The sequence below is a fragment of the Nothobranchius furzeri genome, unplaced genomic scaffold (genome assembly GCF_043380555.1).
Source record: "Nothobranchius furzeri strain GRZ-AD unplaced genomic scaffold, NfurGRZ-RIMD1 Scf052, whole genome shotgun sequence".
Taxonomy (NCBI): Eukaryota; Metazoa; Chordata; class Actinopteri; order Cyprinodontiformes; family Nothobranchiidae; genus Nothobranchius; species Nothobranchius furzeri.
This window is the reverse complement of record NW_027223069.1, coordinates 222211-234710: the sequence shown is the minus strand read 5'-3', so window position 1 is coordinate 234710 and position 12500 is coordinate 222211. Positions and strand designations below refer to the sequence as shown.

Genomic DNA, 12500 nt, shown 5'->3' with positions numbered 1-12500 from the left:
ACAGAGGGACTTTGAAAATTTTCCTGCACTCATGGTCATCCTACGAGGACACTTTGAAAATAAACACGACACTCTGGTCATCCTGTGGAGAGAGGACAAGAGGGTGGATCACGGTGGGACTGCCGTGACCCTAAGCTGCTATTGAGGCATCAACCTGGGATGAGCTGGGGTCTGACATCCCCCTGTTGCCATGGAGGTCTAAAGGATGACCATTAGTTGTGGTTCTCGCCCCGGGACTTGGGTCAGAGTACAGCCGAAGTGGAGCACTTGTGTCGGACTAGGGAGGCTGTGCCGTGCCCCCTGGAGGTCTAAAGGATGACCAGTAGTTGTGGTTCTCGCCCCGGGACTTGGGTCAGAGTATAGCCCAAGTGGAGCACTTGTGTCGGCCTAGGGAGGCTCTGCCGTGCCCCATGGAGGTCTAAAGGATGACCATGAGGTCAAAAGGATGACCAGTAGTTGTGGTTCTCGCCCCGGGACTTGGGTCAGAGTATAGCCCAAGTGGAGCACTTGTGTCGGACTAGGGAGGCTGTGCCGGGCCCCCTGGAGGTCTAAAGGATGACCATGAGGTCAAAAGGATGACCAGTAGTTGTGGTTCTCGCCCCGGGACTTGGGTCAGAGTATAGCCCAAGTGGAGCACTTGTGTCGGCCTAGGGAGGCTGTGCCGGGCCCCCTGGAGGTCTAAAGGATGACCATGAGGTCAAAAGGATGACCAGTAGTTGTGGTTCTCGCCCCGGGACTTGGGTCAGAGTATAGCCCAAGTGGAGCACTTGTGTCGGACTAGGGAGGCTGTGCCGTGCCCCCTGGAGGTCTAAAGGATGACCAGTAGTTGTGGTTCTCGCCCCGGGACTTGGGTCAGAGTATAGCCCAAGTGGAGCACTTGTGTCGGCCTAGGGAGGCTCTGCCGTGCCCCATGGAGGTCTAAAGGATGACCATGAGGTCAAAAGGATGACCAGTAGTTGTGGTTCTCGCCCCGGGACTTGGGTCAGAGTATAGCCCAAGTGGAGCACTTGTGTCGGACTAGGGAGGCTGTGCCGGGCCCCCTGGAGGTCTAAAGGATGACCATGAGGTCAAAAGGATGACCAGTAGTTGTGGTTCTCGCCCCGGGACTTGGGTCAGAGTATAGCCCAAGTGGAGCACTTGTGTCGGCCTAGGGAGGCTGTGCCGGGCCCCCTGGAGGTCTAAAGGATGACCATGAGGTCAAAAGGATGACCAGTAGTTGTGGTTCTCGCCCCGGGACTTGGGTCAGAGTATAGCCCAAGTGGAGCACTTGTGTCGGACTAGGGAGGCTGTGCCGTGCCCCCTGGAGGTCTAAAGGATGACCAGTAGGTGTGGTTCTCGCACCGGGACTTGGGTCAGAGTATAGCCCAAGTGGAGCACTTGTGTCGGCCTAGGGAGGCTCTGCCGTGCCCCATGGAGGTCTAAAGGATGACCATGAGGTCAAAAGGATGACCAGTAGTTGTGGTTCTCGCCCCGGGACTTGGGTCAGAGTATAGCCCAAGTGGAGCACTTGTGTCGGACTAGGGAGGCTGTGCCGGGCCCCCTGGAGGTCTAAAGGATGACCATGAGGTCAAAAGGATGACCAGTAGTTGTGGTTCTCGCCCCGGGACTTGGGTCAGAGTATAGCCCAAGTGGAGCACTTGTGTCGGCCTAGGGAGGCTGTGCCGGGCCCCCTGGAGGTCTAAAGGATGACCATGAGGTCAAAAGGATGACCAGTAGTTGTGGTTCTCGCCCCGGGACTTGGGTCAGAGTATAGCCCAAGTGGAGCACTTGTGTCGGACTAGGGAGGCTGTGCCGTGCCCCCTGGAGGTCTAAAGGATGACCAGTAGTTGTGGTTCTCGCCCCGGGACTTGGGTCAGAGTACAGCCCAAGTGGAGCACTTGCGTCGGACTAGGGAGGCTGTGCCGGGCCCCCTGGAGGTCTAAAGGATGACCAGTAGTTGTGGTTCTCGCCCCGGGCCGTGGGTCTGAGTATGGCCCAAGTGGGACACTTGTGTCGGACTAGGGAGGCTCTGCCGTGCCCCCTTGAGGTCTAAAGGATGACCATGAGGTCAAAAGGATGACCAGTAGTTGTGGTTCTCGCCCCGGGACTTGGGTCAGAGTATGGCCCAAGTGGTGCACTTGTGTCGGTCTAGGGAGGCTGTGCCGGTCCCCCTGGAGGTCTAAAGGATGACCAGTAGTTGTGGTTCTCGCCCCGGGACTTGGGTCAGAGTATAGCCCAAGTGGAGCACTTGTGTCGGACTAGGGAGGCTGTGCCGGGCCCCCTGGAGGTCTCAAGGATGACCAGTAGTTGTGGTTCTCACCCCGGGTCGTGGGTCCGAGTCTGGCCCGAGTAGAGCACTTTGGTCGGCTACCGGGGGGTGTGCCGTGCCCCCTGGAGGTCTAAAGGATGACCAGTAGTTGTGGTTCTCGCCCCGGGACTTGGGTCAGAGTATAGCCCAAGTTGAGCACTTGTGTCGGCCTAGGGAGGCTGTGCCGGGCCCCCTGGAGATCTAAAGGATGACCATGAGGTCAAAAGGATGACCAGTAGTTGTGGTTCTCGCCCCGGGACTTGGGTCAGAGTATAGCCCAAGTGGAGCACTTGTGTCGGCCTAGGGAGGCTGTGCCGGGCCCCCTGGAGGTCTAAAGGATGACCAGTAGTTGTGGTTCTCGCCCCGGGACTTGGGTCAGAGTACAGCCCAAGTGGAGCACTTGTGTCGGTCTAGGGAGGCTGTGCCGGGCCCCCTGGAGGTCTAAAGGATGACCATGAGGTCAAAAGGATGACCAGTAGTTGTGGTTCTCGCCCCGGGACTTGGGTCAGAGTATAGCCCAAGTGGAGCACTTGTGTCGGACTAGGGAGGCTGTGCCGGGCCCCCTGGAGGTCTAAAGGATGACCATGAGGTCAAAAGGATGACCAGTAGTTGTGGTTCTCGCCCCGGGACTTGGGTCAGAGTATAGCCCAAGTGGAGCACTTGTGTCGGCCTAGGGAGGCTGTGCCGGGCCCCCTGGAGGTCTAAAGGATGACCATGAGGTCAAAAGGATGACCAGTAGTTGTGGTTCTCGCCCCGGGACTTGGGTCAGAGTATAGCCCAAGTGGAGCACTTGTGTCGGACTAGGGAGGCTGTGCCGTGCCCCCTGGAGGTCTAAAGGATGACCAGTAGGTGTGGTTCTCGCACCGGGACTTGGGTCAGAGTATAGCCCAAGTGGAGCACTTGTGTCGGCCTAGGGAGGCTCTGCCGTGCCCCATGGAGGTCTAAAGGATGACCATGAGGTCAAAAGGATGACCAGTAGTTGTGGTTCTCGCCCCGGGACTTGGGTCAGAGTATAGCCCAAGTGGAGCACTTGTGTCGGACTAGGGAGGCTGTGCCGGGCCCCCTGGAGGTCTAAAGGATGACCATGAGGTCAAAAGGATGACCAGTAGTTGTGGTTCTCGCCCCGGGACTTGGGTCAGAGTATAGCCCAAGTGGAGCACTTGTGTCGGCCTAGGGAGGCTGTGCCGGGCCCCCTGGAGGTCTAAAGGATGACCATGAGGTCAAAAGGATGACCAGTAGTTGTGGTTCTCGCCCCGGGACTTGGGTCAGAGTATAGCCCAAGTGGAGCACTTGTGTCGGACTAGGGAGGCTGTGCCGTGCCCCCTGGAGGTCTAAAGGATGACCAGTAGTTGTGGTTCTCGCCCCGGGACTTGGGTCAGAGTACAGCCCAAGTGGAGCACTTGCGTCGGACTAGGGAGGCTGTGCCGGGCCCCCTGGAGGTCTAAAGGATGACCAGTAGTTGTGGTTCTCGCCCCGGGCCGTGGGTCTGAGTATGGCCCAAGTGGGACACTTGTGTCGGACTAGGGAGGCTCTGCCGTGCCCCCTTGAGGTCTAAAGGATGACCATGAGGTCAAAAGGATGACCAGTAGTTGTGGTTCTCGCCCCGGGACTTGGGTCAGAGTATGGCCCAAGTGGTGCACTTGTGTCGGTCTAGGGAGGCTGTGCCGGTCCCCCTGGAGGTCTAAAGGATGACCAGTAGTTGTGGTTCTCGCCCCGGGACTTGGGTCAGAGTATAGCCCAAGTGGAGCACTTGTGTCGGACTAGGGAGGCTGTGCCGGGCCCCCTGGAGGTCTCAAGGATGACCAGTAGTTGTGGTTCTCACCCCGGGTCGTGGGTCCGAGTCTGGCCCGAGTAGAGCACTTTGGTCGGCTACCGGGGGGTGTGCCGTGCCCCCTGGAGGTCTAAAGGATGACCAGTAGTTGTGGTTCTCGCCCCGGGACTTGGGTCAGAGTATAGCCCAAGTTGAGCACTTGTGTCGGCCTAGGGAGGCTGTGCCGGGCCCCCTGGAGATCTAAAGGATGACCATGAGGTCAAAAGGATGACCAGTAGTTGTGGTTCTCGCCCCGGGACTTGGGTCAGAGTATAGCCCAAGTGGAGCACTTGTGTCGGCCTAGGGAGGCTGTGCCGGGCCCCCTGGAGGTCTAAAGGATGACCAGTAGTTGTGGTTCTCGCACCGGGACTTGGGTCAGAGTACAGCCCAAGTGGAGCACTTGTGTCGGTCTAGGGAGGCTGTGCCGGGCCCCCTGGAGGTCTAAAGGATGACCATGAGGTCAAAAGGATGACCAGTAGTTGTGGTTCTCGCCCCGGGACTTGGGTCAGAGTATAGCCCAAGTGGAGCACTTGTGTCGGACTAGGGAGGCTGTGCCGGGCCCCCTGGAGGTCTAAAGGATGACCATGAGGTCAAAAGGATGACCAGTAGTTGTGGTTCTCGCCCCGGGACTTGGGTCAGAGTATAGCCCAAGTGGAGCACTTGTGTCGGCCTAGGGAGGCTGTGCCGGGCCCCCTGGAGGTCTAAAGGATGACCATGAGGTCAAAAGGATGACCAGTAGTTGTGGTTCTCGCCCCGGGACTTGGGTCAGAGTATAGCCCAAGTGGAGCACTTGTGTCGGACTAGGGAGGCTGTGCCGTGCCCCCTGGAGGTCTAAAGGATGACCAGTAGGTGTGGTTCTCGCACCGGGACTTGGGTCAGAGTATAGCCCAAGTGGAGCACTTGTGTCGGCCTAGGGAGGCTCTGCCGTGCCCCATGGAGGTCTAAAGGATGACCATGAGGTCAAAAGGATGACCAGTAGTTGTGGTTCTCGCCCCGGGACTTGGGTCAGAGTATAGCCCAAGTGGAGCACTTGTGTCGGACTAGGGAGGCTGTGCCGGGCCCCCTGGAGGTCTAAAGGATGACCATGAGGTCAAAAGGATGACCAGTAGTTGTGGTTCTCGCCCCGGGACTTGGGTCAGAGTATAGCCCAAGTGGAGCACTTGTGTCGGCCTAGGGAGGCTGTGCCGGGCCCCCTGGAGGTCTAAAGGATGACCATGAGGTCAAAAGGATGACCAGTAGTTGTGGTTCTCGCCCCGGGACTTGGGTCAGAGTATAGCCCAAGTGGAGCACTTGTGTCGGACTAGGGAGGCTGTGCCGTGCCCCCTGGAGGTCTAAAGGATGACCAGTAGTTGTGGTTCTCGCCCCGGGACTTGGGTCAGAGTACAGCCCAAGTGGAGCACTTGCGTCGGACTAGGGAGGCTGTGCCGGGCCCCCTGGAGGTCTAAAGGATGACCAGTAGTTGTGGTTCTCGCCCCGGGCCGTGGGTCTGAGTATGGCCCAAGTGGGACACTTGTGTCGGACTAGGGAGGCTCTGCCGTGCCCCCTTGAGGTCTAAAGGATGACCATGAGGTCAAAAGGATGACCAGTAGTTGTGGTTCTCGCCCCGGGACTTGGGTCAGAGTATGGCCCAAGTGGTGCACTTGTGTCGGTCTAGGGAGGCTGTGCCGGTCCCCCTGGAGGTCTAAAGGATGACCAGTAGTTGTGGTTCTCGCCCCGGGACTTGGGTCAGAGTATAGCCCAAGTGGAGCACTTGTGTCGGACTAGGGAGGCTGTGCCGGGCCCCCTGGAGGTCTCAAGGATGACCAGTAGTTGTGGTTCTCACCCCGGGTCGTGGGTCCGAGTCTGGCCCGAGTAGAGCACTTTGGTCGGCTACCGGGGGGTGTGCCGTGCCCCCTGGAGGTCTAAAGGATGACCAGTAGTTGTGGTTCTCGCCCCGGGACTTGGGTCAGAGTATAGCCCAAGTTGAGCACTTGTGTCGGCCTAGGGAGGCTGTGCCGGGCCCCCTGGAGATCTAAAGGATGACCATGAGGTCAAAAGGATGACCAGTAGTTGTGGTTCTCGCCCCGGGACTTGGGTCAGAGTATAGCCCAAGTGGAGCACTTGTGTCGGCCTAGGGAGGCTGTGCCGGGCCCCCTGGAGGTCTAAAGGATGACCAGTAGTTGTGGTTCTCGCACCGGGACTTGGGTCAGAGTACAGCCCAAGTGGAGCACTTGTGTCGGTCTAGGGAGGCTGTGCCGGGCCCCCTGGAGGTCTAAAGGATGACCAGTAGTTGTGGTTCTCGCCCCGGGCCGTGGGTCTGAGTATGGCCCAAGTGGGGCACTTGCGTCGGACTGGGGAGGCTCTGCCGCGCCCCCTGGAGGTCAAAAGGATGACCAGTAGTTGTGGTTCTCACCCCGGGTCGTGGGTCCGAGTCTGGCCCGAGTAGATCACTTTGGTCGGCTACCGGGGGGTGTGCCGTGCCCCCTGGAGCCATGGGAGTGAGCTCCAGCAGACTGGTATTTTTCGGAGAACCAGGCCCACACTCCTCAGACTTTGTGCCCAGGGACAGGCCACCAAAATCGGCCGCGGCTCGTGCACTTTGCCCCTGCGTTTCTCCCAGAACCAGAGCCGGAAAAATCCCAAAATTGATGCCCAGAGATAGTCGACTCTGCCTGGAATAGATTGCCACCCAAACCCGCCAACTCACGCTGGTTTTCCGATGGCCTCACCTACTAACCCGAGCATGGTCATCGCTCGCACCTTCCAAAACCTCCAGGGGCGCAGGCACTTTTCATTTACTGGCCATAAGGCCGACCGCCTTAAGCGTTAAGCGATAAGCGAAAGGCTTAGTTTGGACTTAGTTTTTGGAGCGACGAGGTCGCCGTTTTGTCAATTCTGAACCGATTTTCACGCGGTTTTCGACTGCCTGCGCCTGGGGAGCCGCCCAGAAGCCCCAGGCAGTGTTCTGGGTGGACTTCCGGACCGGTCCGGACCCGGTACCGGCCGGGGGAACCGCACCACGCCTCTCGGGCGTTTCTACACCGATTTTCGCGGGGTTTTCGACTGCATAGACGGGGCCACCTGCTGCAGGGCCCGAGGGAGGGCCTGCCTGAGCTGGGTCCGACGCAGGGCCCGGTTCCTGGAGCCCGCTGGGGGGGGGGGGGGGGGGGGTTCTCTAAGGCTCACGGCGGGCTGCTGAGGGGCCGGATCGGATGCAGACAGGCGCTCCTCTGCCCAGGTCTTTGCTCCCCTGCCCCACTAGGAATGGAAGACACACTGCCAACAGCTTCTGGAGGGTGATGGGCCCTGCTGCAGACCAGGTCCGACCCAGGTTTCAGCTATCCCACCCCGCAGGGACTTAAAGACACACTGCCATCAGCTTCTGGAGGCTGCTGAGCTCTACTATAGAGCAGGTCCGACCCAGGTTTCAGCTCCTGCAGCCCACTAGGACTTAAACACACACTGCCATCAGCGTCTGGATGGTGATGGGCCCTGCTGCAGACCAGGTCCGACCCAGGTTTCAGCTATCCCACCCCGCAGGGACTTAAAGACACACTGCCATCAGCTTCTGGAGGCTGCTGAGCTCTACTATAGAGCAGGTCCGACCCAGGTTTCAGCTCCTGCAGCCCACTAGGACTTAAACACACACTGCCATCAGCGTCTGGATGGTGATGGGCCCTGCTGCAGACCAGGTCCGACCCAGGTATCAGCTCCTGCACCCCGCAGGGAATTGAAGACACACTGCCATCAGCTTCTGGAGGCTGCTGAGCTCTGCTATAGACCAGGTCCGACCCAGGTTTCAGCTCCTGCACCCCGCAGGGAACTAAACACACACTGCCATCTGCAACTGGAGGCTGCTGAGCCCTGCTGCAGACCAGGTCCGACCCAGGTTATGGCTCTCCCACCCCCCTGGGACTTAAACACACACAGCCATCAGCTTCTGGATGGTGATGGGCCCTGCTGCAGACCAGGTCCGACCCAGGTTTCTGCTCCTCAACCCCGCAGGGAATTAAAGACACACTGCCATCAGCTTCTGGAGGCTGCTGAGCTCCGCTGCAGGCCAGGTCCGACCCAGGTTACAGCTCTCCCACCCCGCAGGGAATTAAAGACACACTGCCATCAGCTTCTCGATGCTGCTGAGGCCTGCTATAGACCAGGTCCGACCCAGGTTTCTGCTCCTGCACCCCGCATGGACTTAAACCCACACTGCCATCGGATTCTGGAGGCTGCTGAGCCCTGATGCAGACCAGGTCCGACCCAAGTTTCAGCTCTCCCACCCCGCAGGGGATCAAACACACACTGCCATCAGCTGCTGGAGGCTGCTGAGCTCTGCTATAGACCAGGTCCGACCCAGGTTTCAGCTCTCCCACCAGGCAGGGACTTAAACACACACTGCCATCAGCTGCTGGAGGCTGCTGAGCTCTGCCATAGACCAGGTCCGACCCAGGTTTCAGCTCCTGCACCCCGCAGGGACTTAAACACACGCAGCCATCAGCTGCTGGAGGCTGCTGAGCTCTGCTATAGACCAGGTCCGACCCAGGTTTCAGCTCTCACACCAGGCAGGGACTTAAACACACACTGCCGTCAGCTTCTGGAGGCTGCTGAGCCCTGCTGCAGACCAGGTCCGACCCAGGTCTCAGCTCTCCCACCCCGCAGGGACTTAAACACACACTGATATCAGCTTCTGGAGGCTGCTGAGCTCTTCTATAGACCAGGTGCGACCCAGGTTTCTGCTCCTCCACCCCGCAGGGAACTAAACACACACTGCCATCAGCTTCTGGAGGCTGCTGAGCTCTGTTACAGACCAGGTCCGACCCAGGTTTCAGCTCTCCCACCAGGCAGGGTCTTAAAGACACACCGCCATCAGCGTCTGGAGGCTGCGGAGCTCTACTATAGACCAGGTCCGACCCAGGTTTCAGCTCCTCCACCCCGCCATAAGCTGCTGGAGGCTGGCTTCCGCTCCTCCACCCCGCCATCAGCTGCTGGGGGCTGGCTGGCTGCTGGAGGCTGGCTGCTGCTGCTGCTGCTCCTCCACCACGCCATCAGCAGCTGGAGGCTGCTGAGCTCTGCTATAGACCAGGTCCGACCCAGGTTTCAGCTCTCCCACCAGGCAGGGACTTAAACACACACTGCCATCAGCAACTGGAGGCTGCTGAGCTCTGCTGCAGACCAGGTCCGACCCAGCTTTCAGCTCCTGCACCCCGCAGGGACTTAAACACACACTGCCACCAGCTTCTGGAGGGTGATGGGCCCTGCTGTGGACCAGGTCCGACCCGGATATCAGCTCTCCCACCAGGCAGGGACTTAAACACACACTGCAATCAGCTGCTGGAGGCTGCTGAGCTCTTCTATAGACCAGGTCCGACCCAGGTTTCAGCTCTCCTACCAGGCAGGGACTTAAACACACACTGCCATCAGCTTCTGGAGGCTGCCGAGCCCTGCTGCAGACCATGTCCGACCCAGGTTTCAGCTCTCCCACCAGGCAGGGACTTAGAGGCACGCTGCCATCAGCTTCTGGAGGCTGCTGAGCTCTGCCATAGACCAGGTCCGACCCAGGTTTCAGCTCCTGCACCCCGCAGGGACTTAAACACACGCAGCCATCAGCTGCTGGAGGCTGCTGAGCTCTGCTATAGACCAGGTCCGACCCAGGTTTCAGCTCTCCCACCAGGCAGGGACTTAGAGGCACGCTGCCATCAGCTTCTGGAGGCTGCTGAGCTCTGCCATAGACCAGGTCCGACCCAGGTTTCAGCTCCTGCACCCCGCAGGGACTTAAACACACGCAGCCATCAGCTGCTGGAGGCTGCTGAGCTCTGCTATAGACCAGGTCCGACCCAGGTTTCAGCTCTCACACCAGGCAGGGACTTAAACACACACTGCCATCAGCTGCTGGAGGCTGCTGAGCTCTGCTATAGACCAGGTCCGACCCAGGTTTCTGCTCCTCCACCCCGCAGGGAATTAAAGACACACTGCCATCAGCTTCTGGATGGTGATGGGCCCTGCTGCAGACCAAGTCCGACCCGGGTTACAGCTCTCCCACCAGGCAGGGAATTAAACACACACTGCCATCAGCTTCTGCTGGCTGCTGAGCTCTGCTGCAGACCAGGTCCGACCCAGGTTTCAGCTCCTGCACCCCGCAGGGAACTAAACACACACTGCCATCACCTTCTGCTGGCTGCTGAGCCCTGCTGCAGACCAGGTCCGACCCAGGTTTCAGCTCCTGCACCCCGCAGTGGATTAAAGACACACTGCCATCAGGTTCTGGAGGCTGCTGAGCTCTGCTGCAGACCAGGTCCGACCCAGGTTATGGCTCTCCCACCCCGCAGGGACTTAAACACACACCGCCGTCAGCTTCTGGATGGTGATGGGCCCTGCTGCAGACCAGGTCCGACCCACGTTTCAGCTCTCCCACCCCGCAGGGGATGAAACACACACTGCCATCAGCTTCTGGAGGCTGCTGAGCTCTGCTAAAGACCAGGTCCGACCCAGCTTTCAGCTCTCCCACCAGGCAGGGAGTTAAAGACACACTGTCATCGGCTTCTGGAGGGTGCTGAGCCCTGCTGCACACCAAGTCTGACCCAGGTTTCAGCTCATCCACCCCGCAGGGACCTAAACACACACTGCCATCAGCTTCTGAGTGGTAATGGGCCCTGCTGCAGACCAGGTCCGACCCAGGTTTCAGCTCCTCCACCCCGCCATCACCAGCTGGAGGCTGGCTGCTGCTCCTGCACCCTGCCATCAGCTGCTGGAGGCTTCTGTTCCTCCACCCCGCCATCAGCAGCTGGAGGCTGGCTGCTGGAGGCTGGCTGCTGCTCCTCCACCCCGCCATCAGCTGCTGGAGGCTGGCTGCTGCTCCTGCACCCCGCCATCAGCTGCTGGAGGCTGGCTGCTGGAGGCTGGCTGCAGCTCCTCCACCCCACCATCAGCTGCTGGACGCTGGCTGCAGCTCCTGCACCCCGCCATCAGCTGCTGGAGGCTGGCTTCTGCTCCTCCACCCCGCCATCAGCTGATGGAGGCTGCCTGCTTCTCCACCCCGCCATCACTAGCTGGAGGCTGGCTGCTGGAGGCTGGCTGCAGCTCCTCCACCCCGCCATCAGCTGCTGGAGGCTGGCTGCTGCTCCTGCACCCCGCCATCAGCTGCTGGAGGCTGGCTGCTGCTCCTCCACCCAACCATCAGCTGCTGGACGCTGGCTGCAGCTCCTCCACCCCACCATCAGCTGCTGGACGCTGGCTGCAGCTCCTCCACCCCGCCATCAGCTGCTGGAGGCTGCCTGCAGCTCCTGCACCCCGCCATCAGCTGCTGGAGGCTGCCTGCAGCTCCTGCACCCCGCCATCACCAGCTGGAGGCTGGCTTCTGCTCCTACACCCCGCCATCAGCTGATGGAGGCTGCCTGCTTCTCCACCCCGCCATCACTAGCTGGAGGCTGGCTGCTGGAGGCTGGCTGCAGCTCCTCCACCCCACCATCAGCTGCTGGACGCTGGCTGCAGCTCCTGCACCCCGCCATCAGCTGCTGGAGGCTGCCTGCAGCTCCTGCACCCCGCCATCACCAGCTGGAGGCTGGCTTCTGCTCCTCCACCCCGCCATCAGCTGATGGAGGCTGCCTGCTTCTCCACCCCGCCATCACTAGCTGGAGGCTGGCTGCTGGAGGCTGGCTGCAGCTCCTCCACCCCGCCATCAGCTGCTGGAGGCTGGCTGCTGCTCCTCCACCCAACCATCAGCTGCTGGACGCTGGCTGCAGCTCCTCCACCCCACCATCAGCTGCTGGACGCTGGCTGCAGCTCCTCCACCCCACCATCAGCTGCTGGACGCTGGCTGCAGCTCCTCCACCCCGCCATCACCAGCTGGAGGCTGCCTGCTGCTCCTCCACCCCGCCATCAGCTGATGGACGCTGGCTGCAGCTCCTCCACCCCGCCATCTGCTGCTGGAGGCTGGCTGGCCGCTGGAGGCTGGCTGCTGCTCCCACACACCGCCATCAGCTGCTGGAGGCTGGCTGGCTGCTGGAGGCTGGCTGCTGCTGCTCCTCCTCCCCGCCATCACCAGCTGGAGGCTGGCTGCTGCTCCTACACCCCGCCATCAGCTGATGGAGGCTGCCTGCTCCTCCGCCCCGCCATCAGCTGCTGGAGGCTGGCTGCTGGAGGCTGGCTGCAGCTCCTTCACCCCGCCATCACCAGCTGGAGGCTGGCTTCTGCTCCTGCACCCCGCCATCAGCTGCTGGAGGCTGGCTTCTGCTCCTCCACCCCGCCACCAGCTGCTGGAGGCTGGCTGCTGCTCCTGCACCCCGCCATCAGCTGCTGGAGGCTTCTGTTCCTCCACCCCGCCATCAGCAGCTGGAGGCTGGCTGCTGGAGGCTGGCTGCTGCTCCTCCACCCCGCCATCAGCTGATGGACGCTGGCTGCAGCTCCTCCACCCCGCCATCACCAGCTGGA

At 60.6% G+C, this 12500-nt stretch overlaps 1 protein-coding gene across 1 annotated transcript in view; it reads right to left on the bottom strand.

Annotated features, from left to right (window-relative positions):
* Window positions 1-12500, bottom strand: part of LOC139064771 (basic proline-rich protein-like) — a 182982-nt gene that overhangs the window by 86281 nt on the left and 84201 nt on the right. The window lies entirely within an intron of this gene.